Source organism: Erinaceus europaeus, chromosome 16 (genome assembly GCF_950295315.1).
Source record: "Erinaceus europaeus chromosome 16, mEriEur2.1, whole genome shotgun sequence".
Lineage (NCBI taxonomy): Eukaryota > Metazoa > Chordata > Mammalia > Eulipotyphla > Erinaceidae > Erinaceus > Erinaceus europaeus.
The window spans coordinates 54,150,973-54,167,124 of record NC_080177.1 but is presented as its reverse complement, the minus strand read 5'-3'; positions in this window follow the sequence as shown (position 1 = coordinate 54,167,124).

The window sequence follows — 16,152 nt, the reverse complement described above, 5'->3', positions numbered from 1 at the left end:
TGATGCTGAGACTCAAATCTGGGTGTTAATACACATAGCAAAGCAGGTAACCACACCCAGGTGAGCTATCATATGGACTTGCTTTTGTCTTTTAAGTATAGTGCCTATTTTTATTTAGTGGCACAAAAAAAACAATAATCCTTGCCTTTAATATTTGAAAATGTGCAAAAAAAAAAAAAGATTCCTTTAGCAGATGATGCTGTGTGGACCTTACAATTCCATCATTCTTAGTTCATAGGCATATCAGCAACATAATGGTTAGATGTTGGGGCTACATCAGTCTCTAACAACATTCTCTTTCCTTGGGTTCATTGTTTTACTATTAAGACAAAACCTTTATTAATATAATGTAGGAAAAAGTTTGTCCAAAAACATATGTGAACTGATTCTCTATAAGTTTAAGAAAACCAGAGAGGGGCACAAGTTCTTCATATCTAAAACAGTGGAGCCTGATTGTTGCAGGTGCTCATGAATGTTACATGTACACCCAAAAGTCTTTATAGACTTCACAAAAAATTGTCACCTACTAATTAATTACATAGATTTGTATTTACTGATTACCACCCAACTTTCTCCTATAATTTTCCTTATCTGCCTGCAAAAAAAAAAAAAAAAAATTCATGGCAAAGAAGAAGGCTTATGAGAAATATTCATTACAGCAGTGTTGCTTCTGCACAGGGTTATGGTTAAGGATGTAGCTACAGACCCCAGAACAGCTTCCTTGATTTTACAAGAAAGGTTCTGAGGGACCCATATCCCTCAATTATGTGAGAAGATAATCAACTCTTGGGTTTCACCGACATGCAGTTTGCCTCTTAGACCTTACTTATATTATTGGGATATCTTGACCTTAGGAAATAAAACCAGGGGGTCAGGCGGTAGAGCAGCGGATTAAGAGCACATGGCGCGAAGCATAAGACCAGAGCAATTATCTAGGTTCTTGGTTAGAGTTCCGGGCTCCCCACCTACAGAGGTGTCGCTTCACAGGTGGTGAAGCAGGGCTTCAGGTGTCTGTCTTTCTCTCCCTCTCTATTTCCCCCTCCCCTCTCAATTTCTCTCTGTCCTATTGAACAACAACAACAGCAATGATAACTGATAAAAAACAACGGCAACAAAAGGGAAAAAAATAGCCTCCAGGAGCAGTGGATTCGTAGTGCAGGCACTAAGCCCCAGTGATAACCCTGGAAGCAAAAGTAAAATAAAATAAAATAAAATAAAATAAAATAAAATAAAATAGAATAAAATAAAAATAAAACCAAAACTTGGTTCCTAGTCAGGTGTGGATAAGAGATATCTGAAGCAGCAGTGCACATTGTCTCTACTGCTATTTGTGGAGGACACCCATTCATCACCATCCTATCATCTCCTTGCAGGCTTGCTTCTCTGCTAGGGAGAAAGTACATGATATATAATAGTCTGAGCCATTTTTGGCTTAGGATGGAATAAGGAATGAGGATGTAGAATAGATGTAAATGGATGTTTTTTTTCCCCCAACAATTGTCAAGGGACAAGGAATACCAGAGAATTTCTTTTCTCACATGGAGCACTATGTCCTGATTGCCTAAAATAAGCCTCTCAAGCTCAAAGAATCCCTCCCTCAAGACTCCAATGAGAATGGCCCTAATTAGCAGAATGTAATTAGTGGAGCTGGAATCATGTAGTTAGTGATGAACTTCTCCTCCCTAATGACCCTTGCATAATTTAGAAGGCAAGAACAATTAAATGTAAGGTCTCTCAGAGTAAGGGGCTGCTTGACCCCATGCTCATACACATTCACACTGTGATGGAGGGTTTGGATGAGAGAATTTTAACACAACTTCGGGTGGAGCAGAGTCAGTATCTTCAGCTTATAAAACCTTTAATTTAAATACATAGAAGGATATCAAGATCTCAGATAACTGGACAAAGATTAAATAAAATCACTAAACAAGGAAAATGTCACCTTGACGAGTAATTCAGAAAATGCATGTTGAAACAGTAATAATGACCTTTAGTATATATTAAAGTAAGGAAAAGTTTGAAAGCAAAATGACATTGTATACTATTCAGGAAATTTGGGAGAAGCCAGTATGCTGTCTGTGAAACTTGTGGCAATAGATTTGGTTCATTTTGTTCTGTCATAAACCTTGAGATATATTTGTGACTAATAATATTAAGATATAACTCATCAAATCATAAAAAGTACATGAATTTTTATTCCTAATTCCTATTGCTTATGATAGAAAAAATTAGAAACACATTTAACAAATAAGCTGATCATTAGGGTTATTATCAAATAATTCAAAGTGTCTTTTATAGTAATGATTGTATCAGTATATTAGGAAATGAAAAAATACACAATTTAAGTTATACTAAAGGTAATGCTATGTAAAATATATCTCTGTATATTTAGAATATTATAAAAGGAAATTTGTTAAAATAATATCAGTATGTTAGTACAGTAGATTTCTTTTTTTTAAATTTTTTAATTATCTTTATTTATTTATTGGATAGAGACAGGCAGAAATGAAGAGGGGTAAGGGTGATGGAGAGGGATAGAGACAGAGAGATACATGAAACACTGCTTCACCACTCACAAAGTTTTCCCCCTGCAGGTGGGGACTGGGGGTTCGAACCTGGATCTTTGCACATTGTAACATGTGTGCTCAACCAAGTGTGCCATCACCTGGTCCCAATATAGTGGATTTTCTAGAAATATTTTTTTGTTTGTAAATTTATTTTAATGTGATAAAAAATTTCAAAAGCTGGGGAGTCGGGTGGTATAGCAGAGTGGGTTAAGCGCAGGTGGCGCAAAGCGCAAGGACCAGTTAGGATCCCAGTTTGAGCCCCTGGCTCCCCACCTGCAGGGGAGTCACTTCACAGGCGGTGAAGCAGGTCTGCAGGTGTCAATTTCTCTTTGTCTCTATCCAATAACAAATAAAAAAATAAAAAAAAATTAAAAAGCTTTTGAGTTTGAAAGTTTTGAGTTTCTTGTAGAACTTCAGTCTCTTAGGGGGCAAACATTACACAGATATATTTTGCTAATAACTGTACGATCGACCTCTCTGATTTTTTAGTCGTTACTATTAATTCTATAACCTTCAAGTTATTTTTACTATCAGAGCACTCTCTAGTTTATTACTCAGTCTTCTTTAGCAACTTTCAGTCAGAACTCTTCCATTCTTCTTTCAGCTTCTGCTGAATTTATACTTTGCTGTGGAATTAATGTTTGTGCCTCACCAAAATTCATATTTTGAAACCCAGAAGTCCCATTGTGATATTTGATGGTGAGGCCTTAAGATAATATATAATTTTAGAGGAAAGTAGAGAATGGCCTCCACATGTTGGGATTAAACCTAGGTGTTTTCTGCTCTTATCATGTGAGTACACAGCAAGAAGTAACTGTGGATAATTAGCAGTTGCCAGTGTACTATGGTGATAGGATTGGTCAGACATTCATTGAAAGTAATTCTCTTAGGGATGTCTTCTCTTCATTTTGGCAAGAATAAAATAGCCCCCTTTTTCATTCTCCATAGGAAAGTAATTAATAGTACTGATACTTTTCTTTTAAAAATATTATTCATTTATTTATGTATGTATGTATTTATTTATTTTGGATAGAGACAGAAAATAAGAGGGAAGGGGGAGATAATGAAGGAGAGACAAAGAGAGACACCTGTAATACTGCTTCACTACAAGTGAAGTTTCCCTCCTGCAGGTGGGGAGTGGGGGCTAGAACCCAGATCTTTGCACATGGTAATGTGTGCATTCAGCCAGTTGGACCACTACTTGGCCCCTAAAACCTCGTGCTTTTCTTTGTAACCACTGCATTCTGATGAATTCCACATCTCCTTTCTCATATCAGTTTCTCTCTGATATGATCTGGATGATACTAGTGGTGCTTTTTATGTTTATGTTGAAAAAGTATCTGTCAGTTCTATAGAGAAGGCACTTACTCCAATTACTGGCATTTACTTAAACTTGACAATGTTGGATATCTGGATTCCAGCTCTGAGACCCAGCATCTAACATCACTTTAAGCAGAGAATTAACACTAAGTGATATTTTGAATATAGCTAACTTACAAAATTAGGTGTGTGTGTGCATGTGCGTGTGTGCACGTGTGCACACACACACACTGCTTGCTGTCTTACTAATAGATGTTAAGTGCCATCAGTGTCCAAAAGATAAAGTGCTTTTTTTAAAAAAAATTAATTTATTTTTTGCCTCTTCTCCTCAGAGGATTTTTTTTTTCTTTCCTCCAGGCTTATCATTGGGCTTTGTGGCTGCGCTACGAATCCACTGCTCCTGGAAGCTATTTTTCCCATTTTGTTGCCTTTGTTGTTGTTGTTATTGTTGCCATTGCTGTCATTGTTGTTGGATAAGACAGAGAGAAATTGAGATAGAAGGGGGAGACAGAGAAGGGGTGAGAAAGAGAGACACCTGCAGACCTGCTTCACTGCTTGTGAAGCGACCCCTCTGTAGGTGGGGAGCCAGGGGCTGGAACCAGGATCCTTATGTTGGTCCACTGGTCCTTTTGCTTTGAGCCATGTGTACTTAACCCACTGCACTACTGCTCAGTCCCCTGAAGTGCCTTTAAAAAAAAAAAAAGATCAGGATAATAACTCAAAGTGTTTTAGAATGTCATCAGTTGTACCAAATGCTTAATTTTCAAAGTAACTACCAGTTTTATCTGTTGAAATCTTTTGTTTCTCCGAAGTATTTATCTGATATGCATCTTCTTCTGCCTGGGTGAAAGAAGATGAGGATGAAGAGAACTGGACTGATGGAACCAATAGGAAGATAAGATTTCCAAAACAAACTTTACTTAACATTTTCCCAGGGGTCAGCACTATTGCATATTAAGCAGCAGGTTCTATTTTTCCATTTCAAATCTATGAGTATTTATTAACTCACAGGCATTCAAAGAGCCAAAAGATGCAAATGCTGTGTCTTGTTAGTAAAATGCTCAGGTAACTGCTTTTCCAATGAACATGGACATTGGTAGGTGGATCCATACCCCCCTTCCGTCCTCCCTTCCGTCCTCCCTTCCTTCCCTCCCTCCCTCCCTCCCTCCTTCCTTCCTTCCTTCCTTCCTTCCTTCCTTCCTTCCTTCCTTCCTTCCTTCCTACTTTCCATCCATCTCTCTTTCTTTCCTTTTTTGAAGTATTTTTTATTGATTTAATTATGCTCCACAAGTACCTTGGATAAGTGGGGTACAAGTCCACACAATTTCCCAAGCAGAGTTCCGCATTCCATCCCCTCCATTCCTATCCTTTATCCCTTTGAGAGCATGGACCCATGATCATTATGGGGTTCAGAAGGTGGAAGGTCTGGATTCTTTAATTGCTTCTCTGATGGACAGTGCTTTGGCAGGTGGATCCATACTCCTAGCCCATTTCTATCTTCCCTAGTGTGTTAGGGCTCTGCAGAGGTGGGGTTCCAGGTACATTAGTGAGGTCTTCTGCCCAGGGAAGTCATGTTGACGTCATGGTAGCATATGCAACTTGATGGCTGAAAAGCATTAAGATATAAAGCAGAAAAAAAGTTTAATAATCAGGAACCTAAAGGTAATAATATAGCAGATAAGATTTGGCTTCTCCATTTTGGAAAAAGCTAGGAAGTCTATATTAGGTATAATCCAAGAGGCCTAGGCTACTAATTTTTGCCTGAGCCTGATAGCTAACATGTAGGTGAGCTTAAGTTATTGTCCCCTAACCTGTTTCTATGTTTCCCCAGTGGATTAGGGCTTTGAGGAGGTGAGTTTTCAGGACACATTGGCCCACCTTCTGCACCTCATAAAGAATTTCGGTCCATACTCTCAGAGGGATAAATAATAGGGAAACTTCCAATGGAGGGAATGGGATACGGAACTCTGGTGGTGGGAGTTGTATGGAATTGTACCCCTCTTATATTAAAATCTTGTTACTCATTATTAAATCACTAGTAAATAAATAAGTAAATAAAACATGCACATAAAAATGCCCAGGTATTTTCTAATGATACATAATGTAGATTTTACTATTTTGCGTCTTCATCATGAATTATAGGATAGTGGTACAATCTCAAGTCAATTTTTCAAAGCTAAAAATGGTAATATTGCTGTTGATATGGGAGAAAAAGAATTTTTGTTGATGTTCCTGTTTATGAACTTCTAAAAGTAAAAAAATGTCCCCAAGCCTTATAATGCTTTTGAATCTAGTCCAAAATGTTCTTTTTATAAGGTTATTTATCTAAATACCAACAAACACTCTATTTTGTTATGAATTTTGCTCAAGATGTGTGTTGTAGGTATATTTTTAAATCGATCAATTTCATATAATAATTTAGAATACAGCAAATCTCTTAGGACCCAATGTCTTTGAAAAGGGGAACCTTGAGGTTGGTATAGCTTAAGGCTGAGTTAAAAATGGGCTGTATTAGTATCAGTAAAACTTGTTTTTCTTTTGATCATGCACAGACAGAAAACCATGTCTCGAAGGTGAAATTATTGTGTGTTATTAACATGCCTCTCCACTACTTTTACATTTTGTAGTGGTACTGCTAATGATGATTCTTTATTTAGAAATATGTTCAATTTTCCTATATTACTAAAATAACATATAACTGGATATGATAGGTTCAGTAAAATGTAAAAAAATAATATATTAGATGGGTCTATAGTAGTATTATGGTAAATTGACTCTGGAAAGACAAAACTAAGTGGTCTGTTGACTGTAATTCTGGGTTATGTTTCTCTGGAAATAACAACCATACATACTTGAACATATGCTTAAAATGGGTCAACATTGACTTCTGTTGAAAATGATCTTGTTCTGGATGTACATATTATCATCATAAATTTAGAATTTAACTGCTAACCATCTTGTTTTTTTATTTGAATTTACATGCATATAAGACTTTTATTTATTTATTTTTTGTTTCTTTTCCTGTAGTGAAAGGATCATTTATTATCATAATAAAGAGTTAAAGACTATAAAAGAAAATCCTCTAAACTATAGGATCAATCACTCCATCAATTCTTTTGATTTGATTTGTATTAATAGAGTTCAGGTACTGGAACATGCTGGCAGAGGACCTACTGGGGGTTGTATTGTAATGTGGAAAACTGAGAAATGTTATGCATGTAGAAACAATTGCATTTACTGTTGACTGTAAAACATTAATCCCCCAATAAAGAAAGGGGAAAAAAAGCATTCTTAACTTGTGTTTGATGGCTTTTCCCATACTCTGGAGTAACACATAATACTTTAGTAGCATTTAGATGAGGAGTAAATACTGGTAGTTTTACTCACTCCCTTTACTCTCAGTAAGCATAAGGACTAGATGTAGATCAGTTTTTTTTTTTTTTTTTCAGAATGTTTGAGTTGATTCATAGTAAATGAAATCTGCCTTTTTCCTACCTCCTATATGGTTAGGAATTTTGGTTCTAAGTGTTATTGAATATAAAAAAAAACTAGAGCAAGCCATGCCTGTGTCTCTGAGTCCAATAGTTAATTATATACATTCTTTAAAATTGAACTCAAATCTGAGCTGCTGAAGGAATTTGATGAACTTTTTTTCTACTTCAAGAAATGAGTCCAAAAATTCTAAACTTTTGTAAGTAAGTCATGATCTTCTTTGAAACAACATTTCCCATATGCTTTGCACTACCCTAACATTCTTTGTTCCTTTTATGTAAAAATTTACTGTTTTTTGCATTTTTCTTTCATAGCTATGATAAATGACAGAAATTGAAAGGGAAGTGGGAGATAGAAAGGAAAAGAGAAAGAGAGAGAGACCAGCAGCACTGTTGCAGTTTTACCCCTGCTTTGGGAACTGGAAACTTGAACCCAGACCTGTGTACTCTACCAGGTGCACCACCACCCTCCACCAATGGAAATGTTCTTATTATAACACAATTTAAATAATGAATAATTTTCTACATTTTTTTTTAGATAGAAAGAGACAAAGGGAAAGATACCATAGCACTGAAGATTCCTCTAGTGCAGTGGATATAGGAGTCAAACTTGTATCATACCCATGACAAAGTAGGTACACTAACCATGTGAGTTGTCTTGTTTATTTCTTATAGTCAGTTGAAAGACTTTTTTTTCTTTTTTTTTACTACTTACCATAATGAATTACAGATGATTTAATTAAAATTGCTTCATGCCACTATCTAAGAACAATTATACAACTCTTCTTGGAATTTCACTCATTTATTAACAAAATCAAGTTAGCTAGAGACAAAGAATTAAGTATCTAAAATCACTCTCAGTGATTCCGAGCAATGCTGGTAATTAAATCTCAACATGAAGAATGTAAAGTACTATCCCTGACTTTGCTTGACCATAACTTTTCCCTCACATTATAATTCAGAGCAGGGAAACTATCAGATACTTTTCATCTTGGCCACTTGCACATGGCAAATTTAATTTCAAATAAAATGCAATTATGAAATATCTCATGTAGCTTGCAATAATGTGTTTTGAGTTATAGCAACCTAGTAGCATAGGCGAAAATCCATTATCATTCACTGTGTATATAATTTTGTGTTCCATAGACAGAAATGAGCAAAGATACTTACTATATGCTTGTCCTCACCAGTAGTCAGAAATAAAAATTTCTGCAGTCTCTGAAACATTCATATCCTCTTTTTAAAAAATTTTATTTATAAAACGGAAATATTGACAAGACTATAGGATAAGAGGAGTACATTTCCCCACAATGCCCACCCCCAGAGCTCCATATCCAGCCCCCTCCTTTCATAGTTTTCATATTCTTTATCACTCTGGGAGTATGGAACAAGGATCATTGTGGGGTGCAGAAGATGGAAAGTCTGGCTTCTGTAATTGCTTCCCCACTGAACATGGGCATTGACAGGTTGCTCCTAACTCCCAGCCTGTCTCTCTCTTTCCCTAGTGGGGCAGGGATCTGGGAAGGTGGGGTTCCAAGACACATGGTGGGGTCTGCTGCCCAAGGAAGTATAGCATCTGGAATCTGGTGGCTGAAAGAAGAGTTAACATATAAAACCAGACAAATTGTTGACTAATCATGACCCTAAATGCAAGAATATTGCAGATGAAGATTTGGGTCTCTGTTTTGGAAAAAGCTAGTAGGTCTATTTTGGGTATACTCCAGAGGGCTAAAACTTTACTAGTTTTTGCCTGAGCCTGACATCTAATATGCAGGTGGACCCAGGTTATTGTCTGGGGAGATATTGTCATAGTTGGAAAAAGGACTAGAAAGCTAGATCAGGGAAGAGAGTAGCTCCCAAATGTGGGGAAAGTATGCAAATATTGTTAACTGTAAAATTCATTGGTTTGTGCTGCGACCCATATTCAGCACAGGAGCCTGTGTAACCTCTGCATCCCTGTAGGTCTGAGCTCACATTCTTTGGTCATAGCTAGGAACATTCCAGGCTGCACTAATTTTAGGACCCATCTTCCTTGTGTGGAAGGTAGAGTATATTATTGAACCTCCCTTTGGAGAATGGAACATTGCCTACCATTGTTGACCCACATTGAAGGCACGGTCCTTTAGGGGCCCAAAAAGGGATTCATTATGTTGTTCCTGATAGAGATGACTAGTGACAGTGGAGACAGGGATCTGTTAGCAGTCTAGGCCTATTATGTCTGTGTGGGAACCCCAAGACTCCTTGACTAGGGCCCCTGGTGATGGGGTGACCTGGTAGTGAGTAAAGTGCCATCATTAAAGTATGCCTGTCTCTTGCCCTTATTCAGCTTTTATATTCCTTACTTTGTCTGACAAGATTAGCTTTGGAGTGATTGGGAGACATGTAATAGGAGGTAGGTTAGGAGGGTATCTAGGTCTAAGTAGAAACTGTTTCATTAGGTACTTTAAGGTGTCTTTCTACTTGTTTCATTTATTGATTCACTGCAAATTATTGTGCACTTTTGCTTTAAGGTATATATTTTTCCCTAACTTATGTGTATGGATACATGTACACATGTGCTATCTCATGGGCCCTGGCCTATATCTAGGTTTTGAGTATTTGTTAAGAAGTGTGCCACTGGAAATGTATTTAAGGAGTCCTATGATCTGATCTAGGAAAGGGTTCACTAGAGTAATGAAGCTGGAGGGTTGACATTCCATGCCTGATGAGAGACAATGCATTTGAAATACTATTATATCACTTTATTTTCCATATTGATCACACAGAATTGAGAGATCTGTCAAACTTTGAATCAACTCTGTTAGCGTGATAAGAACTGTTAGAGATCAGTTCCCTAACCAGGAGTATAAAACTTGTTGTTCAGGAGAAGATATGATGGCTCATCTAGGCCTTCTCAGAGCCCTGTGGCTCAGGAAGAATGTGTAGTTGTTTTTTTTTTGGCCATGGCTTCTGGTGTCACAATGAACTTAATGAAATTCTTGACTTTTGGAGTGCATTGACTACCAATTGTCTATTTTACACTCTGATAACTTTTATGATGCTTTTCAGAGATGTTTTGGAAGTACTTTCAGTAGCAATAAGTCAGGCTAGTAATTTTCAAATTTGAGTGATATGTGGCCATAAGGAGGAAAATAAAACCAAGGATTTTTTTTAATGTCGGTGGACATTATTATAATTATTATTTATTAAGTTACCTAAATATGCTAAAATAAAACTAGTGCATACTTATAACTAGAGCTTAGAGACAACTATAAAAAAAACAAACTTATAAACTAAATACAAATGACACAATAAAGACAGTAATATTCAGAGTAACATATTTAATGTGAAACATGATGTTGTTTTGTTGCAACCAAATTGATGATTTTAGCAGGAGTACAGTGATAACTATTGTGATTAATTGTTTCAGACAGATCAAAGCAGAAGATGAAAGGCATTGCAAGAGTCTGAAGAAACATTAATAAAGGAAATATATACAACAATGTAGACAGCCTTAAGAGAAGTTAAAGAGAATTAATTATAGCTATAGCAAAGAATCATTGCCACCCAAGAGGCTGTAGAAGCAATTGAAAGAGTAATAATCAGAGCCCAAATAGTATGACTTCAGTTATGGGAGAAGAAAAAATTAGAGAAACTGTTATATTTGTTAAAGGGGCACAGGCACAGGAAACTTGTAGGGACCCAGCAGGGAAGAAGTTATCCCAATATGAAAACTCTGATCTTATGCTTCTCACTCTTCAACATTCTGCTTTCCACTCTCAATTGTTGGATCCAACCAAAATACGGAGTGAAAGGAAGTCTCTTGATTAAAGTTGAGAACACGAGACCCAGAAGGGTAAAGAAAATAGTCTTTAAAAGACAAAGGAAAACACTCATTTAAATGCTTGAAGTTTAATGGGTTCTCCCAGGTCATCTGTGATAAAATATTTTTTGAGTGTTGATATTTTTGGGTGACAGCATACCCATCACACACATATTAGAAAACATATGTCACAATGTACAAGGACCTGGGTTCAACTCCCTGCTACCCATCTTGATGGACATTTCAAGACCAGTGAAACAGTGTTGCAGGGGTATCCCTGTCTATTTCTTTCACTTTATGTAAAAAAGGAAAAAGATTTGAAATAAAGTTCCTAGGATTGGTAAAGTAATACAGAAATTGGGTTCCAGTGATAACCCTGGTAGTAAAAAACAAAATGTAGTTTTCCAGTAACTTAATAATTTCATTTAAATTAGTTTGAAAACCCTTAGTATGAATAGAAATTCATATTTGAAGTCTCCATGATCTTTTTATAGTGTATGAAAATTTAAATTGTAATTAGTGCTGAGACAGTGGAAAACACAAAGAAGGTGTAAGTACTGGATTTAAGCAATAGTTGTAATGTGATATAGTTGATCCTGAATTGTACCAATGATTTCAAATGAAATCAGGCATATTGAGGGTGGCTATAGACTAGACCAATGTTTTCATGTGAATCCATAGTGTTGTTGTGTGCAGGCCGCGGAGAAGAGAGAGAGGGGGTCCGGAGCAAAGAGGAAACACAAATCTTTATTTGCGCTGGCACCTCAGAGTTGGGTGCTAGAGAGGCAGGTTGGGCCACGTGGAGGTAGAGAAAATGGCCGCCTCACGCAGTAACCTTTCCTGCGTCTGAACACTGGAGTGAAGCGCTGTCAAGAGAACGAGGTGCAGAAGAAGAAGGGCTTTTATAGGAGTAGCTTTCATGAGGGCTCAAATTGGGATCCTCAAGCCAGTTCTTGCACTTAGCACCACCTGTGCTAAACCCGCTGCGCCACCGCCCAATTCCCAGGAACTATCTTTTAACATAAACTCTATGGCCATGCCAATAGCAACCTTGAGGGCACATGTGGCTCCCCACATGTCCCCCTGTCTTATATCATGTTTTGATGTTTGGCGGACTTTGTTTTGTGGCAGGGTATACTGTGCCTCTCTTAGGTTGGGGATCAGCCTTCTGTCTTTTTTTTTTTTTTCAGCCTTCTGTCTTACCCGTCATTGGAACACCTGGTCATTTTTGCCCAGTAGTACCAGCTGCCCTGTCTTAGGTTGACTGGATAGCGCTAGTTTCCTCTTACCCGTCATTGGCTAGCCAGCCCTCTACATGGTGGACGTTCTGATGGAGGGGGGCAAATCCTCCACAGAACTCAATATTCTGCCATTTCCAGCCTATGATAGTGAGTTTGTATAGGTTGCATCTTTATGGCATCAATCTGTTGCCGCAAAAAGGCCATGAGCTTGTTAAGAATTATAGGACTGTGGTCTGGGAGGTGTCAAAGTGGATAAGGTGTTAGACTCTCAAGCGTGAGGTCCCAAGTTTGATCCCTGGCAGCACATGTACCAGAAAGATATCTGGTTCTTTCTCTTTCCTCCTCTCTTTCTCATAAATAAATTAATTAAAATGTTGAAAAAAAAAAGAATTATAGGACCTATTGTGAGCAGAAGAAGTAAGACAAGCTAGGGTCCCACAAATAAGGGTAGACAGGTAAGGAAGGGGGAATGTATCCATTGGTATGAAGAGGTGGGATCATATCTTAAGTCTAAGGGAAGCAGTCAGTGGATGTGATGTCCAGGGGAACAGCCATTTGTCTTTGGGGGTAGTAAAGGATGTCTGTGGCATGGGTGATGTTATAAAGGGAAATATCTTTAAATTGTTGGCTGACAAAGGCAGGCCTGTGGTGGCAAGACAAGATACACCAGTTAAGTGTACAAGAATATGTGAATGTTGTTAATTCACATAGGTTGGATATGGAGGAACTTCTTACAGTTTAATACCTTACCATATGAACAGATGATTCCTCATATGAAGGCTTGATAGCTGTAATCACTTACATGTGAAAAAAAATAAAACTTGTAACAAGTTAGAGGTTTACTATAATTGACTTTGGACTATAAACAGACTCAGGTTACTTAGAGAGTTAACGCATGTTAGTGACAATGGTTTTAACATTTAGAGTACTCTGAGCAGATGGGTCACACAAAAATTTTTGGTCATTCAACACACTCACAAAACACAACTGGCCAGTCATAACATAAGACATTCAGGGAAGGGGTAGGAGAGAGGGCTCTGTGAGCCAAATTTTGTAGGTTCTGCCATGTCATATTATGGATCCTGGGATGTATCCTGTGGATAGTCCTCTTGTATTTCTTGTTCTTCAGGGATAAGTGCTGTCATGAGGGTCGGACATGGCGGGCAGGAACCCAGACAGGTTTAGAGTAATTATGTGGGAAAATGCATGCAAAACCTCTTCCCATGGTCAATAGAGGGTCAGGTCCTTTCCAAATTTTATCAAGTGGGTCTTTCCATTTGACCTTAATAGATGGGAGAGTAGATGGTGTTTGCCAGTGAAGAATAATAGGAGGTAAGTCCGAGTTATTGTAAATATTAAAGAGATTTAATGTAATTAAGGCTTTTGCTAGCTGGATATTGGGGGGTACATTCCTCCTTTATCTTTATTTAATTGATCCTTAAGGGTTTGATGGGCCCTCTCGATAATGCCTTGTCCCTGTGGATTATAGGGAATGCCTGTGGTATGAGTAATGTTCCAGAGGGAACAAATATCTTTAAATTGTTTGCTGGTAAACACAGGTCCATTGTCAGTTTTCAGTTGAAGAGGTAAGCCCATCACAACAAAACAGGAGAGCATATGGCTTATAAGCTTTTTAGAGCTTTCTCCTGTCTGAGCTGTTGCCCACATAAATTTAGAAAAGGTATCAATTAAGACAAACACATATTTTTGTTTGCCAAAGTTTGGTATGTGGGTGACATCAATTTGCCAAATAGCATTAGCTTTTAAGCCTCAGGGGTTAACACCAAGAGTCTGAATAGCAGGTATTTCTATGAGACTTGCACAGGAAGAGCATGTAGCTAGGATATGTTTTAACTGTGGTAAAGGAACATCAGGAAATCGAGCTCGAAGGCCTTTAAGATTAACATGGGTTAGAGAATGGAAATCAGCAGGATCAGAGACATAGACTAGGAGAGCTCCTGTGGAGGCAAGGCGGTCAGCTGCAGCATTCCCTTTGGACAGGGAACCAGGAAGAGGGCTGTGGGAACGAAGGTGCTGAATATATAGTGGTTGGGTTCGAGAAGAGAGCATAGAGGCGATTTGAATCAAGAGAGGGGAAAGTGGGTTGTCATCAATTTTCACATAAGAATGAGCAAGCCATGGAAGTAAGTTAACAGTATGCACACTGTCAGAAAAAAGGTTGAAGGATTCTGGTACAGCTTTTAATGCAAGGAAAACAGCATAAAGTTCTTTGTACTGAGGGGGAATTCTCAGGAAGCTCAGTAAAGAGAGGTTTAGGGGGTTGTTTGTCCAGGTAATATATGAGGGCAGCAGCTCCCTTTTTTCCACCATTAGTGAAGACTGTAGAAGCAGAAGGAATGGGATCTCAAGAGAAAAGTTTAGGTGCTAGTAGAGGCAAAAGAGGTAAAGAAGCTATCAATTTATTAGAAGGAAAATGGTTATCTATTTGTCCTGGAAACCCCACGAAGCTTATGGCAAAGTGGGAATGATGGCATATGAGCCACTCTGTATCTGTGAGAGAAAAGGGCAGAATAATTAAATCCGGTTCTTTCCCTAAAACCTGCACAGACCTATTTCTCCCTTGGCGAACCATGAATGCTAATGCGTCTATCTCAGTGAGGAGTCTTGGAGCTTCTCCTACTGGCGTGTGAAGCCACTCAAGAACCCCATGGTCTTGCCACAATGCCGCTACTACTGTGGGGGTGGAGTTGAAGATTAGAAGGTTTACCGGAGAGGAGGGGGAGAATCAAACAAGGTGCATGTCCTGGAGGGCCTGGGTAACCCTTTCCAGTGCCGAGGAGGCCTTGGGAGTTAACTTACGTTTTGAGGAGGGCTGTTTGTTTCCTTTCAACAGGTCAAACAGTGGTTGGAGGCAACTTATAGACAGATAGAGATACTGCCTAAGCCAATTTAAATTTCCTAGAAAACTTTGTAAAGAAGCAAGAGTAAGGTTAGAAGGAAAGGTGACATTAGGTTTTAAGGGACAAATTTGCGTTAGAGAAATCTCTGAACCTAAAAAAGATATTGGAGGAATTAGCTATATCTTCTCAGGAGCCACATTAAGGCGGCTTTTCTTTAATGCAGGAATGAGAAAATCAAGTAAGGCATAGAGATCTGTATCTGATTTTCCCCCATATTAATACGTCATCCATGTAATGAAAAACATTAAGGCCCTTATAAATATATGGACAAAGGGCAGATTTAACAGCCTCTTGACAAATTGTAGGACTATTGGCCATGCCCTGGGGCAGCACCACCCATTCAAATCTGTCAGCAGGGCTGGCGTTATTAATAGAAGGAACAGAGAAGGCAAAATGTTTACAATATTGCAGATGCAAGGGAATAGAGAAAAAACAATCTTGTATATCAATAGCTATGATTGGAATTCCCGTGGGAATTGCAGAAGCAAGAGGCAAACCCCTTTGGAGGGAGCCCCAGACCTGCATGGTTTTATTAACCGCACAGAGATCTTGGAGGAGGCACCATTTTCCTGAGCGCTTTTTAATCACAAAGACAGGAGTATTCCATGGGCTTCAAGAATGATGAATGTGTCCCAAGGACAACTGCTCTCGGACGAGCTCTTTTAAAATTTCTAGTTTATCCCTAGGTAAAGGCCACTGTTCCACCCAGACAGGCTCATTAGAAAGCCAGCTAAAGCAGGGTGTTTGGCTACGAACAGTGGCATTTAGTATTGGGGGTGCTGATTAGTTCTGGTCTCGCGGGTGTTACGC